At 48.3% G+C, this 24,112-nt stretch overlaps 1 protein-coding gene across 3 annotated transcripts in view; it reads left to right on the top strand.

The window, feature by feature from the left end:
* The window catches only part of KIRREL3 (kirre like nephrin family adhesion molecule 3), a 738,745-nt gene that overhangs the window by 406,754 nt on the left and 307,879 nt on the right, over nucleotides 1-24,112 (top strand). The gene's annotated exons all lie outside the window — the stretch shown is intronic.

Below are 24,112 nucleotides of genomic sequence, written 5' to 3'. Positions count from 1 at the left end.
GACGGAAGCAGCAGTTCCATTTCCCGAAGGGACTGCAGGGCCAGGCAGCAGCTTTCACATGCTGCGTGTCAGCTACATTTAATGAACACATTCAGATCACGGGAAATCCCTATGTACACATCATAAACAGGAGGATATAAAACACGGAGGAAATAATACATTATTGATTAAAACAATGGCATGCAACGTCCTTTGAAAGGCAGATAGCACCTGCCGGTCGATCAGCATTCCCAGTGCATCTTCCTTTGCTCCTTGGAAATGCAATGGAAACCCCTCGCTTTCTATAGGAGATTTAGAGGCCAACATGAGAAAGAAGAAAGGAGGGCTCTAGTTACCTGATGCAGGATGGGTTATGCGGTGGCATTACTCCATCTTCTAAAGCATCTCTGTTAGCTACCGTCCCAACGGAGGGACCAATGGTCCAATGTGTTGTTTGTCTGGGTTTTTTTCCATTCAGCAACCAAAGACTTTGGGGAAAATATTTCCCACAAATGGGAATGAGGCACTCAATTCCCATTGACTTTCAGTGTGGATCAGGCCCCTAATGGTCCTTTGTGTTTTTGGATATCTAACCCTTTTTGTTGTCCCAACACTCAACCAGCAACCTGCCTCTCTGACCCCTAGTTCAGATGCCTCAAAAAGAACAAAAGTAAATGGTCAGTGAGAGAGAGCATAGTGCGTGTGTCCCCTCCGCAGCAGTCTGCACTGAACTGAACACAAATAGCTGTCTGTCTCTGCAGACAGAGTCCTTAGTGATTTAAAGGTGTAGCGCACAAAAAATAAAGCCATACCAGGTACATGGGTAAATACAGTATATAATCCAGAATGGAAAATCCTGTGTTTATTTTGTTAAAGGTGATCTGATGTTTATTTTTAAACCAAGGATTGACTAGGTAATTTTAAACTAGAGCATTTGAGGTACCAGCTCAGCACAATACAAATGTCGACCCAAAAATGACAAATAAATATATTCTAAAAGTGTACAGAGAGGCTTGCGTTAACCCTCCAGGACCACAGCTCAGAAACTCTGGTTTTCCCTTTCAGCATCCCCAACTCCCAATGCAGCATGTGAGATTCAGTCCACTGTGCTGTTTGAGAGGTGAGTGATGGTCTGAGAAAACACAGAAAGGTGAGGTCCTGCACTCAGGTCCAGGCAGGTACGGGAAGGAGAGATTTATTTTAAAATGAGTCATAAAGTTATAGAAAGTATGTGCTAGTTTCCTGAAATATTATATAGAGGAAGCAGAGAAGTTCAATGGTTAACAGTAAGTGCAGTTTAAGAACTTCGGAATAGAATAGAATGCTGCAAAACTTGGGATCTATTCCCTGCTGTGTGATCTTAGACAACTCAATTCTTCTCAGTTCCTCCATCTATAAAATAATGATAATGCTACTGACCCTTCTCTACAGTGTGCTTTGTGGTCTACTTCAGAACTAAGTAATATTGACTGCCTCGTTTCATTGGAATAGTTAGGAGCACTTTTCAGTAACTATGGTCTCAGTCCTTCGCACCTTATTCAGTTCTTTCTCAGTCTTTACATGGGCAACAACATCCCGTCTCCCCTCTTGCCCCCCACCGACGATGTGCAGAAGAGTTAACGATGGGCTTGCCCGCTGGGATCGCATGGGGAAGGGAACTCTCTCTGGGAGATCTCTCCTCTCTCCCGTGGAAGGTCCTACATCCTTATTCCTGGAAGCACCGATGTCCGGGTCCTGTTGTTGAATGGTGACAAAAATCCTAGCTTTTCCGGTGCTTGGAAGAGGCTGGAGGTAGCAAAATATTTATGTATAGGCTTGGCAGGATTTGATTTCAATTGATAGATGTCGACAAATGTCAATTTCTGCTGACCTACTGAAATCGACAAAAGAAATATCCACCCCTAACGGTCGGGGCGTAGTGCAGCCTCGTTCCTCCCCGCCCACCCCCCTAGACCTTGTACTTGCAGGGATCGGGTGTGGAGCCCTTTGCAGCCGCACAGCCAGGAACTTATACTCCTTCTTTCATCCCTGGCCAGGAGTCTTTGCTCTGCTCAGTCAGAACCACAGCCTTCCCTGCATCTTGTGCCCAGGTGTCTTGGGCCCCTCGGACACGCAGGAAGCCCCCTGCAAACCCACTGTCAGCACGGGCCTCACCCCAACCCTAACTCCTCCCCTGTTAATTTCCTGCAACTGTAAGAATTAAAACGGTTAAAAATGAGGAGGGAATTTAAAATAAAAATAAATATTAATCATCAAAATGGCAAAAAAATTCAAATTAAATTCTGCCAAGCCTATGTATATGCAGGGCATTCATCTGGCCTCTCCCCCCTCCCCCCCCCAGCTTCCCCATTGTGTGCAGAGGAGTAATGGGCAAACCAGTTCTAAACAATACACATCATCCCGTGTCCCAGGTTTTGCTTATTTTTAGGAGTGAAGACACACAGGAATGCCCAGATCAGTTCCTTTTTGGAGAGTTTCCACCACTTAGTCAATTCTGGGGCTCCAGGCAGGACTAGACATGCTGAAATGCAGCTAGGGAAACTCATCCCGGGCTGCTTGTTGCTGATTCACGAGTTCCAGATGGCCCAGAGGAACTCCCGAAGGCTGAACCCCAAACCCTGCTGAGATACGCTCTCTGCTAGTTCTGAAGTACCCCGATTTGCCCCAAATCATCTTGCCTGCTTGGAAAGTTGGGTCGTTCCAGCAGAATCTGTTTGGGAATAATCACAGTTCTCACACAGGAGTTTATTTTTGTCGGTGTTCTTTTGAAGATAGCTCAGGGAAAGGTCCTAAGTCAGGCTTCCTGTGTCTCATAGATAAGATATGTCTTATAGATAACATCATTATCCCTTCAATGCCACCTGACTATGTTCTTAATCCAAGCACTCTGCACTGGGTCAGTGTGACGGCCGCTAAAACACACTCTTGAACCGAACCTTTAAGAGAGTGGTTTTTGCTTGTACAATATGCTCGTTTTCTTTTGTTTGAAGGTTATTGCAGCTAGGAGATTTGCAGACGAGGGTGCTCGGGGTTTCCACAGACCCGTGAATTCTGAGAAACTGTTATTTTTTAAAAAATTAGATGCAGACCCAGATCTCTGAAATGGTTTCAGCTCACACCCTTTCATTGCCAGTGTGGCTGGGGCATAAATTATTCTCCCTCCTGCAACGGTGGTAAAAACACGCCAGATTTTCCATGCAGATAGAACATGCATGACCAGCCTATGTGCAAGACCAGTGACGAGGCAGGAGACGCTTATGGCTGGATAAGACACTGTGGCACCAGCTACTCAGCACTGACTTCCGCTGCGGTGACTCCTCTGCAAATCCCATTATGCTTGTGGGGGCGGGGTGACTCTTTCCACGAATGGGGAGTGGCTGGTGACCCTACGGCATTGACCGACTTGGCACCTTTTGGTGGTGGTGGTGGTGGGTTTTGCAGGAGGTCAGCCAAGGGACATTCATGCTGACCGGCTGCTTTTGTGCAGAGGAAGGACTAGTTGGTTTGCTACCACTGGTTAGACTTCACTGAGTGGTATTTTTATAATGCGTGCGGGCGCCATGACCGGGGGTTGACGTCCTTTGATATTTATGTGTGTAGGCAGTGGGTGACAGTGTTCCTTGGGGAAGCTGAGTGAAACTGAACAGCTACTGTGCTATTAATCCCCAGGCAGGATGTGCTTGGAGAGTGACCCGCCTCGCACTCACCCCATCGTGGCAGCTGCTTTCCTGCTGGCCTGGGCCCGGCTCCTCACTCTGGCCCGTCAGCTCTTGCTCCTTGCAGACTTTGGAGGAGCCCGCCACAGCATCACTTGATGCACACCTTTGCGTGCAGGCAGCATCCTGCCCCCTGTGTTGCCCCGCACTGCTCCCTTTCTGGCCCTTGTGCCACCGGATGTGGAACTTCGCCCGCCAAGCTGGGCATGCACGTGGGGTGGCACAGCCAAAACCGGAGAAAAGACGGTGAGCTGGTAGATTGCGAGGGGCGGGGGCTGAGCCTCCAGGAGCTCTAGTGCCACCTATGTTTCCATGATGAAATCAAAATAAATAGGGACCATGGTGGGTGGTATAGTAGGGGCAGATGGATGGATTGTGAGGCACCATAATAACTAGCTTAGTCAATGCAGTCCTTTAGACTAGCTCTACAACTGATGGCTCTCAGTTACTTCATGGGAGGCGCCTAGAACCGTAAGGTGACCACCATGTCTCAAACATCCCGGAAAACGGAGTAGAGTTCACACCTCAGCCAGATAGGGCACAATGTGCACAAGTCCAGGAGCTCCGAACGAGGGCCCCGGGCATGTCTGAGCATTTCCTTGCATGATACATAACGGTCCAGGTGGGGCATCTGGATTTTTAAATAGGCTGGATAATTTCATGAATATTAGTAGATTTTCATGCCAGGATAAGGTCAATCAAGTCACAGGCTTCAGGGCATAAGTGGCTGTCCCACAGCAGTCAGGATGCCCTGACCCTTTCCTGAGTACCACAGTTGTGTACTAAAGGCACTTTATGGAGCAGTCCCGACTTCCTCTGAAGTTGTTGGCACTCAAGAGCAGACAGACCAATGGTCTGATTCATCAGCCCAACTCTGCTTCTTCCCGATTTATTTCACCTTGTATTTCACCATATGATGTTTCCACACCCTCCCTCCTTGTCTCCCTTTGGCAGGGATGGTAGGTGTTTCCTTCCAGGGCAGAGACACCAACCATCTGGCATGCAAGAGGTTGAAGGTGTCTTGCCTGTCAAAGCGGGAGGGAAACTTTTCCAAGTCAGGTCCCTTGAACTGGCACACGCGGAAAGCTCTTTCCACAAGCCACCTCCAACCTCCGACTTCAGATCTGAGCTGTTTGTTCATTCGTGTGAACTCGGCAGTGAAAAATATTAAAGTTCCCTGTTCCTGTGGCTTTCTCCTCTAGGTATTTAATCTTAGTTTACAGATGAAATGTGCAGTGGAGAAAAAGATGCTAATCCCACAGTTACTGCACTCTGCTCCAGCAGCTGAAAAATATATTACCTCCTGTCCTGGACTGGACAGAGGTGAGTGCTTCAGGACCTCAGCATCTTTGAGTAAACTGGGCATCATGATGGGGGCAAGCCATGGAGGGACTTGCCTGCGTGACAGGTCCAACCAGGGTTGTGCAGGCAGCCTCCCTGATCTGCTACAGCAGGGAGGTGATGCTTTATAGCTAAGCCTCAGGCTGAGAGAAGTCAGCTGCAGCCGTTCAGCTTCGGAAAAGTACCTTCCGTGATATTGAATTACAATTGGAGCGGAGTCATCTCACTTTTGTCCTGTGTGTGAGTGGCGGGGGCAGCTGTTCTCTTTCTGCCTGAGTCTCTTAGCGGGCTCGGGCCGCAGGCACCCCCACTGTCCCTGTGCACACCTGCTGGGGGCTCTGTGCTGAGGTAGTGGCTGTTTGCTTTGATGCCACGTGCAGGGTGAATGCCATGAATAGCAGGGTGAGTAACGGCTGTGTCCTCTGGGGACCACTGCTCCCTTCAGCAGGCCTTTGAGCTCAGCGGAAAGGGGATGGAAGCGTCACTGCGTGGACCTCCACTGAGCTGCACCAATGCATCCCATGCACACACACATACACTAACTTTCTCTCTTTCTCTCTCTCTTTCTCACACACACTTGTGTGTGCCACACTCAGAGACCCATGTGCACACCCAGAGATACACAGCCATGCACACATACACACGCTCACAGACACAAACAGGTGCGGGCCACCCTCACACACAGGCACACACCCACCTTCCAACATGCAGCTGTACACAAGCACACACTTGCCCTGTGCATACTCACACACACATATGCACACTCACTCAGACATGCACGCACTCACACTCATATAAAGACAGTGACTGCTCTAGTTAGTGCCTATACAACTGGAGAGTTTGCTTGAGCAGAATTGTCCTCTTTCCCTCCAAAGAAGACAGGGGCCAGTCCATAGAGGTGGGGAACAGGCCCAACAAGTTAGCAGGGTTTCCCCTCTTTCATCCCTCACTGCAAATACCTGCTGACGAGGGGCTTGCTCCAGAGCCCATTAAAGTCAGCACAAAGACATCCCCAGCTTCAGTGGCCTCTGGATCGGGTCCTGCATCGCCTTCCCTTTGCAACGGGAATACAGATCTGCCATTCTGCATCTGCTCATCCATCCATCAGGCCCTGTATCCTGGCTAACATCTGGATCCAGGACACATGCTGCCACTCACTGACGACCCACTCACTGACCGGCAAAGTGTTAAGTCCTAGGGAGGGAAAACAACACCCCAGTCAGGCCTCTTTACTTCTTCTGCATCAGCGTCCTTAGCTGCAGCAGTGCTCCACAGCACAATAGCCAGATGTGTGAAACTGCCCAGATATAACGTAATTCAGCCTGTCACTGAGCAGCACTGCCTGCCAGGTGGGATTGCACTGCTTGCTAAGGAGCTAGCAGAGCCACCCAGACGTGGTCATTCCCTCAGCAAGGGCAGGGACGGGCACTTCCTACAAATGGCCACTTTGCTTTTTATCTCCGAGCCAGGGCCATCTGGTTGGGGTCACCCATGGGGACCTCTGCCCACACAGCGCAATCACTGAGTTCCCCTGTGCCCCAGCTGTAATGCCAGTCTCAGTGCCCCTGTTGGCTTCTTCCTTCCCACACCCTTTTCCAGGCTCTCCACCCACCATCCCAGGCTACCAGCCCATCTCCTGGTCTTCATGTGAGTCCCTAAAAACCATGCCACCCGCTGTGCTCACAAGAACAGAGCCTAGAATTCATAACCACTCCCTACTAAATCATCCCCATTGCTGGTTTCCCCCACTGCATCCTGCTACTCCCGTCCGGGGTTCCCACACCACTGCCAGAACAACCAGGGCCTGCAGCATTTTCTGCTCTTCCATTCCGGGGCTCCCTACTGACCCCTAATTTTCCCAGTGCCCCTCAGTTCTGCCCTGCAGCTCCCCTTGCTAGTCCAGTCTTAGGATCACCACACAGTGATGCCAATGCCCCTCAATCCTATCCCGTAGCACCCCCTGCAGCTGCTTCACTTCTTGGCCTCCACCTTGGCTGACATTGGCTGATCGCTCTTACCCAATTGTCTGGGGATTTGCCTGTCATTCAAATATGAGTTTGGAATGAGATTCCCCCAGACTCATTTTCACCTGCGTGGCATAACCCAGGATTTCGATGTAGGTCCCATAGGCAAAAGGCGAGTGCATTAACGCCAACTCTGTAATATTTAAAAATTGAACACTCCAGCAGGAGTGCCAGAACCTCCCCTGCCCCGCCCCTTCCCCTGAGACCCCGCCCCTGCCCTGCCTTTTCCCCGAGGCCTTGCCCCTGCCCTGACCCTTCCCTGAGGCCCCGCCTCTTCCCCCAGTGCCCCACCCCCCATTCGCTCCTCTTCCTCCCTTCCCCCATCACTTACTGCTTTTCCCTCCCCCCCCGCCGTCCGTCCAGCTTGGGAGGGACTCGCCTGCAGAGCCGGGGCTGGGAGCTGCAGCTACCTGACGCAGGTAGGAGGCGGCGCCAGCCAAGTAGGGGCTGGTGTGGGTGATAACCTGGCACCTCCCCGCCTCCCCCACCTTCAGTAACAGGACTTTGGGTGTCCAGTCAGTATATCTGACTGTCAGGTCCCCTTTTCAACCAGACTTTCTGGCTGAAAACTGGACACCTGACCACCCTATTAACACACCACAGGCCACCTGCAACCCACCACCACACCATGCCACAGGGCCACTGCGGCTGCATGTGGACACATGGTTCGAGCAAAGACCTAACTATGCCATACCTTTCTGACCCCCTGATGCAAATGGCGACTCCAGAGCTGGAAATCACCAGAACTCAGAATGTGTGTCCTGCAGGAAATATTGATATGTTCACATTTTTTGAAAAATTTAGAAAAAAACGTTGAAATATAAATTTTTGGTGGAACGAAAAGTTCTGAAAGATGTTAAAATGTTTTGTTTCCAGTCAGTTAAATTGCATCTGCCTGATGGGAGTTGCAGTTTGGGTGCCTGTGGACTACATTTCCCATGATGCACCAAACCAGATGCACCATGCAGCTTGGTCAGAAATTTTGATTTTGTGGAAACTGCATTTTCTGGCTAAATGAATTTTTTATGAAAATATTCCTGACCAGCTCTACCAAGAACTATATTTGCAGTAGTATCCAGGCCAGCTGAAAAGATACATTAGGAAAAAGTACAGAGAAGGGCAACACAAATGATGAGGGGTACGGAACAGCTTCCGTCTGAGGAGAGATTAAAAACCCTGGGGCTGTTCAGCTTAGAGAAGAGTCTGAGGGGGGATATGACAGAGGTCTATAAAATCGTGACCCGCGTGGAGAAACTGAATAGGAACATGTTAGTTACCCCTTCCCATCACACAAGAACCAGGGGTCGCCCAATGAAATTAATAGGCAGCAATTTTAAAACAATCATAAAGAAGTACTTCTTCACAGACGCACAGTCGGGGCAGTGAGTTATATGGGCCTGTGGTGCCCATGCTCCAGGAATATTCAGGGCCCGGGGGCCCGGTTCCACCAATGTTTGGGGTCGAGTCTGTCCCCCGCCTACCGCCCCCGCTTACCTCCCCCGCAGTGTCCCATGGCCCCACCTGCCACCCCATGGCGATTTAAAAGGGCCCAGAGGCCCCCAGCCGCCACCACCATCAGCAGCGCAGTGCGGCTAAGGTGGCTTCCTGACCGCCCTTGCTCTGTTCCACTCCTGGAAGTGGCTGGCACATCCCTGCGTCCTGGGGGGTGTCTCTGCACGCTGCCCCTGTCCTGAGTGCCAACTCCGCAGCTCCCATTGGCTGGGAACTGCGGCCACTGGGAGATGCAGGGGCGGTGCCTGCGGGCAGTGGCACGTGGAGAGCCCCCGGTCCCCCGCCTAGAAGCTGCTGCCAGAGGAGTGTGCGGGTCACTTTCGGGAGCCACCCTAGGTAAGCGCCACTCCCCTCACCCTCTCCCGCACCCCAACCCCCTGCCCCAGCCCAGAGCCTGCACCCCACATGCAAACTCCCTGCCAGAGCCCACCCCCCGCACCCCCTCCTGCACTCCAACCCTCTGCCTCATCCCAGAGCCCGTACCTCTCCCGCACCCAAACTCCCACCCAGAGCCTGGCCCCCACACCCCCTCTTGCAACCCCTGCCTCAGCCGAGAGCCTGCACCCAAACTCCCTCCCAGAGCCCGCACCCCTCCTGCACCCAAACTCCCTCCCAGAGCCCCCTCCCCTCCCACACCCAAACTCCCTTCCAGAGCCTTAGGCAGGTGTGTGGGGCAGGCAGAACTTGGACCTGTTCTGGGAACCACCAAAAATTATACAAACTTGCCTCCCCTGTGCACAGTCAACCTGTGGAACTCATTGCCAGGGGATGTTGTAAAGGCCAAAAGTATAACTGGGTTAAAAAAATAATTAGATGAGTTCACAGAGGATAAGTCCATCAATGGCTATTAGTCAAGATGATCAGGTATGCAACCCCATGCTCTGGTTATCCCTGAATCTCTGACTGCCAGATGCTGGGAGTTGATGAAGGGATGGATCACTCCATAATTGCCCTGTTCTGTTCATTTCCTCTGAAGCATCTGGCAACAGCCACTGTTGGAAGACAGGATCCTGGGCTAGATGGTCTGACCCAGTCTGGCCATTTTTATGTTCTTAATCTCCAAATAGGGCCATCACCTCCTGTACATACAATGGCCTCACAACGTGTTTCCGTCAGGTAGTGTATGTGTGTGTTTTCCGTCTCTCTCTCTTAAAAGGACTTAGGCTTGGTTTTGAAGAACCCATTACCCTGAAATTTCTTTTCATGCAAAAAAAAATAATTGCTGGGCAAAGAAATGTTTGTCAAAGGTGCGAAGAATATTTGTGCTTTTCCTGGAGCATTTAGGTCAATCAGACACAAACCTGGCGGTCTTTCCAATTAAGCTCTGGTGATTTGGAGTGCGTGACTGTGATAATGAAGCAGAGAAGGTTGGAGCCACCCAGCTTGCTATTTTGAGGATACCAGCGCTTTAGGCTGTCTGTCTGAAACGGAGCCATTGAAAGTAATGGCCTGGACAATCTCACTCCATTACTTTTAATGGCACTGAGACTGTGTGTGCTCAGTAGAAGCACACTGACACCGGGAGAAGCAGGGGAGCTATTGTCACATATCATTCACATTACAGCCAACACTGGGAAAATGGCCCCCTGGCAATGGAAGCCAAAGTACCTGCAATAAGTTACACGGGCTGGCAGCAGATGTGAGGAGCGGCTGCAAGTAAAAGGTACATAAAGGCACCAGCTCCAAGCCGGGAGTTTAACTTAGTCAAGGCCCGTAACGTGCTGAGACAGTGTAGTCTATAAAAGAGACATCCACTGCTCCCCACTCCCGCTGTGTGTCGCATGCCTCGGTCTGCACTGCAGCCATCAAGGAGAGTGATGATCAACGCTTCAGCCTCTGAGCTCCCAGCCCTTATGCTGATTTTAGTTTCCCAGGTTGCTTTTATACCTGTCTCCCCCACTCTGATTGCTGCAGTGCTGTGTGATAGACTGATGCAGTGGTATTAGCCTCCTTTCAGCCCCAAATGTTTGGTGAACATCACGCCAGATCCTTAGCTCGTGTAAATCCACATAGCTCCAATGGGATCTGGCTGTTTGTGTCTACGGGAATCTCTTTGCCCTGCTGCTGAAATGCAGCCACCTCTGGGGTGCGATGTGGCAGCTACTTATCAACATTGCTGCACTGCTGCTTAGGAGAGGAAGTGAAGAGGAGTCCTGTCTCCAGCTGAAATTGCAGGGACACTGCAGGAAGGCTTGATGTAATTACCCCAACAGAAGTTTACTTAAGACAATGGAACTAACACCCCAGTCTTTGTGAAAAGCACCATGGGCTGACAGCCAGCTCAAGACCCCAGTTTCGTGTCTCAACCAGTGGACAGCATTTGGGCACCCCTCTGGGACTGGTAGCCCAGAGAGACTTCCTAGTTCCGCACCTCTCCCTGAAGCACTTGAATTTTCCTTGGAGGTCTCCTCGCCAAGTCTGGACTCAGCCACCCACTGCTTAGCATGTGAGTGCTGACACCCTCAGCCTAAGGCAGCATGAACCTGTGAAATCACAGCCTTCTCAAATGGAGTGTGAGACGCCCCTTGTCCAGCTGCCCTGCCCCACTTCCCCAGCCAGCGGGAAGAGTTTCTCTGCTAGGTTACTTTGCGAAACGGAACCTCTGTACCATTAGCATTTTGTCCATTGCTCACCTCCACTCCCCAGCCAGACGTACTGTTAGTGAACAGCAGGAGGCTGACGTATAGGATCTGACTAATGAGACAGGCTTTTGAGGCCAAAGGTGGCCAGAGTCATTAAGAACATTGTAGAGAGGGAGAAAATGAGGCACAGCAACTTGTCCAAAATTATGCAGCAAGCCAAGTGAGGCCTAGAACAGAGGTCTAAGCCTCAGTGTTGTACCCTACCTCCCACTGGAGAACCCTACAGCTGAGCTTTGATCTGGCACTATGCTATTGACTTTGATGGGAGCAGAAGCAGGCCTGCTATTCGACCATAGCAGAGTGGACAATGCACAGTTGGGATAACATTGTGCTTGGTCATGTCCCAGCTAGGGTGGGCCAAACAAGTTTTGAAAGAATGTGAACTAACCCAAACCTCCGTCCATCCCTTGCACTGAACCCTAAACCCTTCTGATGTCTGGTTAAGATTTTATGCTTGTGGGGTCTGAAAGCACGAGTGACAAAGAGGCAAATACTAAAAGGTTTTTAGGTACCGAACTTCAATTGAAAGCAGTGGGAGTTAGGCACCTAAATACTGTTGAGAATCTGGGCCGAAGCTCCTGCAGAATGGCTGCTCTTGGGAAATTTTAGGTCCACCTGGAAGCTGACAACCCAGGGCTCCCAGGGGAAATGCTGGAATATTTATGGGCCCAATTTTGCAGAGAATTTCACTTAAGCACACTGGACCTGATTCCCAGAGCAGCTCCCATCAACTTCATCTGGCATTGTGGATGCTCAGTACCTTTGCAAACCAAGCATGAGGTCTTCTGAGTGCTTATCTGAACTGAAGCAGAAAGTCTAGCACCAACTGTGAGTCTCTCTTCCTGTACTGTAGCAGAATAACTATGGCCTGATCACCATAATGATAGTGTCATTTCCTTTGGCCAGATGGGGTCTTCCACTGTTTGGTGTTTGGGGAACCCATGCTATGCATCTTAACAATCAGCATCCAGCAGTGTGGAACTTAAATGTTCACCGACCATTCACTTTCCTTTTCTATCACTGCCCAACGTCGGAATGACCCTCCCTGCTGGCACGCTGTAATGCTTCAGTACCCCAATCAAAGCAGCATTTCTGCAGGAAAGGGATGGAGCTGGAATGAGCAGAAAATCCCTTCATTCGTGCAGCTTTCGCCCCTTACATGTAATCAGTGCCTTATTCATTCCCAGTGGGTGGGGCTGTGCTTTCCAGCTGCCCTTTCCAATTTATTTCTACAGTTTGAGTGAATTTTAGTGGAAGCCAAAGAACAGGAATGTGGATTGCATCCTCCTCCCTATCCCCAGATCCGTGCCCTCAACACCGCTGAGCCACTCTGCCAATCCTGACCTGTAGCAGCCATGCTTCTCAAAAGCGGTGCCCCACCAACACAGCTCTGGGTGCACCTCTGTTCTTGAGCACCACCTGCTCTTCAGTCCGATGTCCCACAACACAGCTCGGCAGATGCACTTAGATCCCGATCCACCCCACCCACTGCTACTCCAGTCAATGGTCTCTCCCGATCAAAGATATCCACTCTTGCTAAACTGTGCCATGATTCTGTGATACTTTCAAGGGGTCATGGGTAACTTCATTTACACCATCAGACCATCACCCCAGCTGTCCTTTCATCAGGACATCTGACAACCAAAGTCCTATCTAAAAACCTCCAGACTCCAAATCTCATGAAATCTGAGAGAAAAACAAGAGATATTCCAGTGCCTTCCTCTGATTTTTCACAGCACACTCAATCTCTGTGTGTCTCTTTTATCTCTCTGAGAGAAACCTGACTTAGGGAGTTTTGTGAAATTGCTGAGAGTTGGGAAGGGGGGAAAAAGATCTTAGAAAAAAACAAAATAGAAGATGAAGATTGAAAAAAAAGACCTCGGATGAACAAGAATTGCAGACATGCTGTGAGGTAACCGGCAAATACAATTTAATTATAAGATATAGAGTAGTAATGTCATTTGCGAGGCTGGAGCATGATTTCTCTGTAATAGAAGGACCACAGGGTTCCCTGCCTCAGACTGCTGTGCCGTATCATCTTCAAATGATAGACTGAATGCATTTTGATGCTTACTCTGTTTTGGGATGGGCTTAAAGGGCCCATGACAATTGGGTTTGAAGGACTCAGGACAGCTGGGTTTGAAGGCTCCAGAACAGCTGGGCTTGAAGAGACCAGTAACCAGTGCAGTTCTCCAAGCCAGTCAAGCAAAGGGCATATTTCACGGTCCTTTCCCAGGTTTTCAGTAAGGGATCTGGGACTCTGGAGCTGGACTCTTCCCACTTTGCTCTGAATCTGCTGACTTTCAGGCATGCTGCAAAGTCTCTCTGTCACCCAGGCTTTTCCTAGCAGGGAGGTAGTGGCCTGGGTGGGCAGAGTTTTAGGCTAGTGCTCTGGGAGGAGCGTAATGGGAACATATTTCCTATCTTTGTACAGGTGCCTAGAGCTGCATTTGGGCACATTTTCATATCCACTGAAATAAATAAATAAATAAATGACTCTGCAATTCCTGGATACTAGACTGTCTCACTGGGGGTCTAGATAATACAGTGCTGTTTGCATAACTGATGGCACAAATTCAGTGAGAATACAATATTCAGGGCACCTGAAACGGACACTGGTGACTTTGGAGGAAATGAGAACCCCATGGCACTGCCTGATTTTACACCTGGATTCAAACCAAATCTTTTTTTGTTTCCAAAATAGTTTTCCTTCCTTTCGGATTTTTGCACTGGGTTTTCCTGAGCCAGTTTTCATCTGTTCCACAAAAGAAAAGAGAGGAAGGTTGGCTTTAAATTTCTTCCTTCCATCCCTGGGAGTAAAAGAGACCTATTCAAACACTATCAGAGCAGACCCCTGGAAATTCCTCCCCAGAGTTGGGAGCCTGTGCTGCTGCCATTGTGGCCATTAAAGAGCCAGCATACTTTTCACAAGAATAGGAAGGTTACCCTTGACATCCTGGCCAATCCCCAGTTTGGGCCATTCCATTTTATCCCCCGTAACTTTCCCCCTGCAGTCCCAATTGGATACACGTTTGCTTTTTCATGTTGCATCATCCTAAGCTGCTGCAGAGAGTTGCTGCCTGTTGTTAAACAGCTGCTGTGTTCCGTGCCAGAGGTGGCTGCATTTCAAGTGGCAGGTGAGGTTTTCCCAGTGCACAGAACCTGATCATAGGGATTTGTCCTTTGACTGCGATAGGAATATTGTTTACGAAGTGCTTTGCGGATCCTTCAGGTTGGAGGGCACTAGAGAAATGCATCCTGCTGTTTTAATAGGTTCAGTGTGTTTGACACACACCCTGTTTTGTAGCCCTCTCCAGGAGGATGACACCAGTTTCCTGGCACACACACACACACACCCCTTTCTTTGGTGGAAGCTCTTGGTCCTCCATATCAGAAGCTGAGGCAGGGAGGGGAGCAGCTAGGGAGACATCAGTGCTGCTGCAGCCCTTGTCAGGCTACTCCCCAAGCAACCAGGAGTTCGGGACTGAGCTGCCAAGCAGATGAGGAGGCAGGAGATAGACAGCTCGGGGCATGTGAGACTCTGGACGCGCAAGAGGAATGCCTGCGGGAGGCAGAGCAGATGGACGAAGCAAAGAGATGCTGAGTGAGCTGTCTGCGCAGCCTGTCCTGTCCTTGTTCTTTCTGCCTTGGAGGAGTCAAAAAGGTTCTTGGGGTGGACACAGCCCTGTTGGCTGGCAAAGCACCACTACTGGAGTGTGAATGAAACAGATGTGACTATCACCTGGCCTCCCCCTGCTGACCCTGTCTGCACTGACACAGGCTCCTCTTTAAAGAGACAGTGAACCCTCAGCAACCTGCGTCCACTCCAGCAGGGTGTGGATGGCACCTAGAGGGAGGGGGACTGAAAGGTGTCTGAGGTGGTCCCTGCAAAGTGCCAGGGAGGGGCAGGTGGGGTGGAAGGAAAGGTCTCATATTGCCTTGAATTTCTCTTAATCATGGACTGGAAGAGTCAAGAGGCCACTGAAGAAGGAAAGGGGCCACCGGTCCATCTAACCACAGTGGCCAATGCTTAACGCTTCAGCATTTTATCCTGGGCTTGGGAATCAGAGGCCTTCTCCTGTCCTCCATGCAGTGAGACAATGCCTTGAAGCATGAGGCTTGATTTGGGGGCTGACTGTAGAAACAGATGCAACAAATCCACAGGAAAGTCTTTAAATGCAGGCCAAATCATCTGTTGGTGTAGTTTTATAGAAGTCAATGGAACTACCACACTTGGCTCTTGATGAAGCTCTGGGCCTGCATTTGAAGCAGGAAGACCATGAGGAACTTTAGAGGGCCCTAGCTAAGCTATATGAATGGACAACACAATCATAGAATCATAGAATACCAGGGTTGGAAGGGACCTCAGGAGGTTGTCTAGTCCACAACTAAATCATCCCAGCCAGGGCTTTGTCAAGCCTCACCTTAAAAACCTCAAAGGAAGGAGATTCCACCACCTCCCTAGGTAACGCATGCCAGGGCTTCACCACCCTCCTTGTGAAAAAGTTTTTCCTAATATCCGACCTAAACCTCCCCCACTGCAACTTGAGACCATTACTCCTTGTTCTGTCATCTGCTACCACTGAGAACAGTCTAGAGCCATCCTCTTTGGAACCCCCTTTCAGGTAGTTGAAAGCAGCTATCAAATCCCCCCTCATTCTTCTCTTCTGCAGACTAAACAATCCCAGTTCCCTCAGCCTCTCCTCATAAGTCATGTGTTCCAGTCCCCTAATCATTTTTGTTGCCCTCCGCTGGACTCTTTCCAATTTTTCCACATCCTTCTTGTAGTGTGGGGCCCAAAACTGGACACAGTGCTCCAGATGAGGCCTCACCAATGTCGAATAAAGGGAAACGATCACGTCCCTCTATGTGCTGGCAATGCCCCTACTTATACATCCCAAAATGCCATTGGCCTTCTTGGCAACAAGAGCACACTGTTGACTCATATCCAGCTTCTCATCCCCTGTAATCCCCCTGTCCTTTTCTGCAGAACTGCCACTTAGCCAGTCGGTCCCCAGCCTGTAGCAGTGCATGGGAGTCTTCCATCCTAAGTGCAGGACTCTGCACTTGTCCTTGTTGAACCTCATCAGATTTCTTTTGGTCCAATCCTCCAATTTGTCTAGGTCAGTCTGGACCCTATCCCTACTCTCTAGCTTATTACCTCTCTCTCCAGCTCAGTGTCATGTGCGAACTTGCTGAGGGTGCAATTCATCCCCATCATCCAGATCATTAATGAAGATGTTGAACAAAACCGGCCCCAGGACCGACCCTTGGGGCACTCCGCTTGATAACCGGCTGCCAACTAGACATGGAGCCATTGATAACTACCCATTGAGCCTGACAATCTAGCCAGTTTTCTATCCACCTTACAGTCCATTCATCCATCCCATACTTCTTTAACTTGCTGGCAAGAATACTGTGGGAGACCGTACCAGAAGCTTTGCTAAAGTCAAAGAATAACATGTCCACTGCTTTCCCCTCATCCACAGAGCCAGTTATCTGGTGATAGAAGGCAATTAGATTAGTCAAGCATGACTTGCCCTTGGTGAATCCATGCTGACTGTTCCTGATCACTTTCCTCTCCTCTAAGTGCTTCAGAATTGATTCCTTGAGGACTTGCTCCATGATTTTTCCAGGGACTGAGGTGAGGCTGACTGGCCTGTGGTTCCCCGGATCCTCTTTCTTCCCTTTTTTAAAGATGGGCACTACATTAGCCTTTTTCCAGTCATCCGGGACCTCCCCTGATCGCCAGTGCAGTAGTCTGGGAGCTGACCTCGTTCGTGAAGACAGAGGCAAAAAAAGCATTGAGTACATTAGCTTTTTCCACATCCTCTGTCACTAGGTTGCCTCCCTCATTCAGTAAGGGGCCCACACTTTCCTTGACTTTCTTCTTGTTGCTAACATACCTGAAGAAACCCTTCTTGTTCTCTTAACATCTCTTGCTAGCTGCAACTCCAAGTGTGATTTGGCCTTCCTGATTTCACTCCTGCGTGCCTGAGCAATATTTTTATACTCCTCCCTGGTCATTTGTCCAATCTTCCACTGGCAGATGAGATTCAGCATTGAAAAATGCTGTGAAAATAATGCCATTCAAGAGGAATAATTTGGCCTATTCCTCCACATTGCTAGGTTGTAACTGAATTTTAACCACTCAGGAAAAAGACGGAAGCATCACTGGGCACAATTCAGTGAAAAACTCCACTCAGTATAGTCCAAAAGCAAACAAAAATGTTAGGATGAATAAATAGGATAGAAAATAATACCACTGTGATATCATGCCATTATGGAAATCAGTGGCATGCCATCAACTTGAGTGCTGATTTTCAGTTCTAAGAAAGCATCTGGGAAAAGATACAGCAGAAATAGAAGGGGTCCAGGGAGAGGTGATGAAAATGATTCGAGAAGTGGAGAGACTGCCGCATGCAGAGAGATTGCAGAAGGGTGGGGAGAGGTCCTCTCTTCCTTTTACATGGGGTAGAAGGGCCTGAATGGCACAAAGGAGCCCTAAAAGCACCAGTTCTGGCCAGGCAGGATTCCCCCAGTGCAGGCATTGCTGAGAGACAGCCATCAGGCTGTCCTTTGAGGACTTTCTCATATGCCAGAGGTGGGAGGGGCAAGTCTGAAGCAGAGCCACAGTCTGCAGAGCCCAGGGAGGCTGCCATGGTTTAGACAGACCCCCCAAGGCCATCAAAGCATGAGTCTACACCTCAAATTAAGGTGTAGCATGGGTGGACAGGCCCACATGAGCTTAATTGAGGTAGCATGGCTAAAATAGCAGTGAAGATGCAGCAGCATGGATCCCGGCATGGGCCAGAAACGAGAGCACATACAAAAGTCCCCCATGGACTTGTACGGGAATGGCTATTACCCACACTAGCTAAATTAAAGCTAGCAGGGATAGCAGGGGCAGCTTCGATCCCTGGCTCTGACTCTGGCTTGACCCCTGGCTCTGATACCTGGCAGTTGACTCTGATGCTGACCCTCGGCTTCGTTCCCTGACCTGGACGCCTGCTCTGCCCACTAGACCTGACACCTGGTCTGTTAGGCCAGACTGCCTACATCCCGGTCCATAACAGCAGCCACTGAGGAAGGTGGAGTGAAAGGCCCCAGATATCAGGGGTGTAAGGACTACTGAGTCCAGAGTCGGGGCTGAAGATCAGGTGTAAGGGCAATGGACTACTGTTTTGTGGGACTCGTTGCCCTGGGACGGAATGTGGCCTGGCTGGAGGGCTGAGTCACGAGAAGACATTGACCATCACAGAGCCGGATCGGTTGTCAGCAGGGAGCGCCAGAGGAGTAGCGTCTGCCACACCCAGCCATGAGGGGGCATGCCCGTCAGTGAGTCATTCTTCTATAGGCCTCTTCAGCCCCCAAGCGGCCCAGGATTGAGAGGGCACAAAGGGTACACCTTAAAGAAATCTATCCATGGACTGGTCCCAAAGATTCCATCCTTTATTATCAATAGTATTGGGACTGGACCAGCCTGGGGATGCAGAGAATTGCACAGGCACTGATATCTGAGATGGGACCAAATCGAAATGCCAGGTCCACACACTCCTGAAGATAAGGGAAGTTTGGATCTTGATCCAGGCCGCTCTGAGGTGTCCCTTCCTTAGAAATGCCCCTTCAGAATATGAAGTTCAGCTGTGCCACTCAAGGGTGAAACTCACCCCTGTGCAGAAGGCTACTCCAAGGACTTTGCTTTAGTAGGACTTTTAATGGGCACATAGGCCTCTGCCCAGGGGTAGACTTCTCCCCTGAAGATCCGCTGTGTACATCAATGCTTATTAACATGAACAGGATTTCCACATCCATGGACAGCTGAAGAATAATCCCTCCCCCCAGCAGCACTTTAGGACAGGGCAATCAGCTGGCAAGAACCTTTGCACTGCCTGTTTATCTCCAGCTATGGATTCTTTAAAGTCAGATTGTGGTCCCATAGGGACACACTCAACTAATCCTCTGCTTTTAAGATTTTATTTGTGCAATAAATGGATGACAAGGTGGTTTGCAAGTGCATAGTACAATAAATACATTTATAAATGCAACCTTTCTGCAGTGCACTATAAAGTAAAATACAGTATCGCTAAAGCATTTTACGCCTGTCGCCGCCTCATTCTCATTTCAAATTGTAATGTGCCCATTTTCTCATGTGGGAGGCTTTCTTTTTTTAATATGTTTTTATAAATTAACCAGGAGCAGATTTAATAATAATAACATGAACGTAGCTTCTTTACATCTCCAAAGATCTCCAGTCACTTTGCAGACTTGGCAAAGCAACATACAAATAATACGTGGAAGGATCCATTCACCTGCTGTTCAAATGGAGCCGCTGTTTAAGAGCTACACGGCAACTTTGCCAAGTGTTAAGGGCAGGACATGAAGAATTCTGTGGCGGGTTCACAGAAAGTACACGGAGGACGTGGTGAGGAAGAATGTAATTAACTACTTTGGAATTCGGCCAGGTCCGCCGGGTGGACTAATGCCTCAGAAAAAAGTGCAGTGGGATATTTATTTAACTCCATATGAGCAAAAAGCAAAGTTCAGTGAAATTGAAATGCAGCCCATTTAATACTGATAGAAGGAAATAAATAATAAGGATTAATAAAGAATTAAATGAGGGCAATATAATTAATGCCAGTGAACATGGTTTTATGGAAAATAAATCCTGCCAACCTAGCTTCATATATTCTTTATGAGATTACAAGTTTGGTTAATAAAAGTAATAGTGTTGCTGTACTGTACTTAGACTTCTGCAAGGTGTTTGACTTGGCACCACATGCCTTTCTGATTAAAAAATGAGAATGATACAAATTCAGTGTGGCACATATTCCATGTATTAAAGACTGGCTAACTGACAGTCTCCATGGAATTGTAAACGGGAATTATCATTGAGTGGATGTATTTCTAGTGGCATCCTGCAGGGATGACTTCTTGGCCCTATGCTATTTAACATCTTTATCAATTACCTGGAAAAAAACACAAAATCGTTAACCGCAGTCAACGTTGTGCCCCCAGAAGAAAGGTAGAACATGATCCAGTGACTCATCGCCACCACTTCCTCTAAGACCTTCATGTCCTTTGGCATTCTCCCAAACAAGTACTGACTGGGTCTAACCCTGCTTTGCATCTGAGATCACAAAGCAAGATTGTATGGAGGCCTACTCTGGTCTTGTGATTGGACCCAGCCATCATATTACAGTGTCACAGGTACTGGCACTAGGACCTCACTACCACAGAGATCGCTGTCCCGCTCTCCCAATGAATGGAAGATGAAGCCCTTGAATGAAACTCATGCATACAACACGGTAATGTAAAACCATTGACAGAGAATAAATTACCATCTCTGCAGAGCGAAAACGTGAGAAAATGAAAACGTGATACTTATTTTAATACCATGTATTTTAAAATTTAATTTAAGAGACCAGCTGTTTCAGCTTCTCTTATAAGACCTTAATTGGTATATAATAGCATAGTTAATTAAATACAAATCAATAGTTTAAAACAACTAATTGATATTTAATATGTATGGGAAAAAATAACTTAGTTGTAATATAATTAACTCAGTATTAAATAAGCAATGGAATTGCAATTATGCCTTTACACTGATTATAAAGTTTATTGTTCTTTAATAAACTTGCAATTAGTCAGGATGAGCTGGAAAAATTATTAAACAGGTATTATTGGGCTATTAAACATTTATTATCATTCCTGGTGGGATACAGCTACACAATAGTACATAGGATGATCGTGCTAATAACCCTTTACTACTCCTTTGCTCCAGCCTTTAGTATGCTAGTTGATCAGAAACCTTGCTCCCTGCATGATTTATGGGTATTGTAATTGCCTTGAAAGGAGGTAATTAAATTGCAAATGAAAGTGAGAAAAAAATCTGATGAGGAAAAGCAGGAGGCTTCTGTAATTTGGCACAGCAAAGCGACAGCTCCTCTTCTAAATCACATGTGTCATCTCCTGCCTCTCACGTTATTCCCTGTCGATTCCAACTTCAGTCAACACCATATATTTTTCCCACCTGAACTCCCCTTCTGGCTTTCAGTTAGTAACTTATTCTTCATTTCCTAACCCTAAAGCTGCTGCGTGGCAATGTTGGGGCCATTACAAAGATGGCCATCCCCACCCCAGAGGCAGCTGCATTTTGGTGCTCGTTCAAATGATCTTCGTTATTGCATAAGTGAGGAGTGAGTGTTAGAGTTGTGGTCGCATTCTAATTTCCACTCTAGCAACCCCCTCCATGCCAGTCTTTGATCTGACCTTTTCTGTTCTTTGTCTCCATTTTTATAAGAAGGTCTGTGATGAATCGGTGTAGTTGCTTTTGAGTTAATCAAAATGTGGAGAAAATCGACGCGCCTCAAGATATATTCCAAGTGAACTATTTTGTTTCACCCAACACAAATGACCGAGGTGGGAAATGTCAGACGAAACTTCTTTTATAGTTCTCACGGAGGGAGGGGGAGAAATTAAGCCACATGGGAAGAAAATGTGGATTCTTGGATAATTTCAAAGTTATGGGATATGGACACAGGTGCGTTACAACCTTTTTCCAGTGGGATTGTTGCAGCGCCCTGATGCCAGAGGATTTCAGATGTTGGATGTGTGGTTAACTGTCTTAGCCATCCTTTGCCCTTAGCCACTAGAAGGGAGTCTACGCTGCATTGTAAACTGGCTGTGGACACAATGCTTCCAAGCCTGAACTTGAGCACCTACTGCAGTTGCCGGACTCGGGTCTCACAGCCATGCTAGTGCTCCCATACTGCACTACACAGACCTTCTAACTCAGGTTTGGGGCTTGACCTGCATCCACACTGCAAAATGACAGGGCTTGGACCCGAGTCACAGTGGGACTCGGCGCTGACCCACCCCCAGCAAGGTGCCAGGATCCAGGTCCTGAATGCTTGCTGACCTGAGTCAGACAGATCTGTGTGTGGACAGAAGTGGGGCTTGGGCTCAAACCTGAGTCAGAGCCTGGGCTTAGTGTGCAGTGTAGACATACCCTGAAGGGCATGAAGTGGCAAGCAATCTTTAGGCAACTGAGAGCTTAGAGGTAGCACAGAGCCACCTCAAAGCACTTTATCTTTAAAGGTGCTCTTAAGTATTTAAAGGTGCCGTTAGCTATAAAAGCTTTATCGAGGTCTCACAAATTTGCAGCATAAATTATTAGAATGCTGTGCTCCTTTCATTTTAGGATCTCAAATGGCTTAATAAGCATTCATTATCACAGCCCCACTATGAGGCAAGCTGGAGAGGGAGCCCAGACTGGAACAAGCTGATCCAAACTCTGGACAAGTTCTGGTCCAGACCTAAACCTCACAGGTTGGAAGCATCCACCTTTCTGACCTCTTTTGCAGTTCACCTTGTGCTAGTGAAAACACATTCAACAACAGCAAATGTGTGTGTGGGAGAGGTGTTTGCAGAAAAGAAATATGCAATTGCACTTCAGACTCAGTAACAGAAAAACACTGATTTGTTTGACTCCACAGTGGAACTGACTGCTTTTGTGATTAACCTAATTCTGTTACTTTAATTACACTTTGATAGCATGATGGTCTTTGCAGGCTCGATAGGTATCAATAGTATTTTGCTTTCCTATCAATAAAGGCTTAAATGCATCTTGCTTACTTCTATGGGTTTTATATATTTAAACAGTATTAGAGCTTTTAGATAATTCCAACAGATAAATAGCTCTGTCTTATTTTGGGGGAGAGAGAGAGAGAGTGTGTGTGTGTGTTTTCAGCTAGGTGCTACCTATTCTAGTTGGCACCTTGTATTTGGAAAGGAGCACTGAGCTATTGAGTTAAACAGCTCCTGGGGCTATCCTCCATTTGAAGTCACCAGGCACTAGGGGTGACCAATAGAAGTTAACAGAAGGCATCTATTATTCCACTAATAACCACCCCATCTATTTTTTATTTCACTGGAATAGCCCAAATGTTTATATTTGCTGAATACAAAGATAGCAATGACCAGCATGGCCTTGGTCTTGTGGTTTGAGCTTGGGACTGGGAGACAGGAGTGCCAGCGTCTCAGCCTCACTGTGCTGCTGATTTACTGTGGAGCCGATCCTGCTCTCAACTGCCAGGAAAGACCCCAATTCAGGAAACCATCCAAGAGTGTGCCTAACTCTAAGCATTGATTTCAATGGGATTATTTACATGCTTAAAGATGGGCAGTTGGTTAAGTACCTTCCTGAAGTGGAGCCGAAGGTAGCGAGAAGTGAAGATTCTCAGCCTCAGGATGAGGTTCTATGTGACATTGGACAAATTGCTTCTGGGCCTGATCCAAAGTCCATTGATGTCAATGGGCGTCTTTCTATTGGTTTCATTGTGCTCTGGTCCAGATCGTCAACGTATTTAGATGGCAAACTCCCTATAAAATCACTTGCAATTAGGCATCTCAATTTCTCTGAGAATCCGTGACTTGGTTTCCCCCTTATCATCTGAGGACACTAATACCTGCCCACCCAAGGCACTGTGAAGGCCAATCAGTTAGTGCCTGGGAAGGCCTTTGGATACTTGGGTAGTTGGTGCTGCATAAGTGCTCTGTATCACTATGTACCACACGTAAATGAGAAAGGCAATCCCACTGTGCCCCTCATGGGCTGACTCTGTGATCCTTACCCAGGTTGCACAAGTCCAGTAGGTTTATGCACATAAGTAAGTGCTGCTCAGCAAGAGCAAAGGTTGACTGTAAAAGGGGGATAATATCGCTTCCCAACCTCAGGGGGGCGATGTGAGCATAGTGCATTAAAGATTGTGAGGTGCTCCAATACTACAGAAGAGGGGGTCTCGTGAGTACCGTAGATAGATTGCTGTGTATAGTGCTCTCTGCTGTAAAGCTCCCAGCACTTTAAGCCATTGCGCTTTGCTGTCTTCCCCTTTCT

This window comes from Natator depressus, chromosome 22, assembly GCF_965152275.1.
Source record: "Natator depressus isolate rNatDep1 chromosome 22, rNatDep2.hap1, whole genome shotgun sequence".
Classification (NCBI taxonomy): domain Eukaryota; kingdom Metazoa; phylum Chordata; order Testudines; family Cheloniidae; genus Natator; species Natator depressus.
The sequence above is the reverse complement of the archived record's forward strand: the minus strand, read 5'-3'. Positions and strand labels throughout refer to the sequence as shown.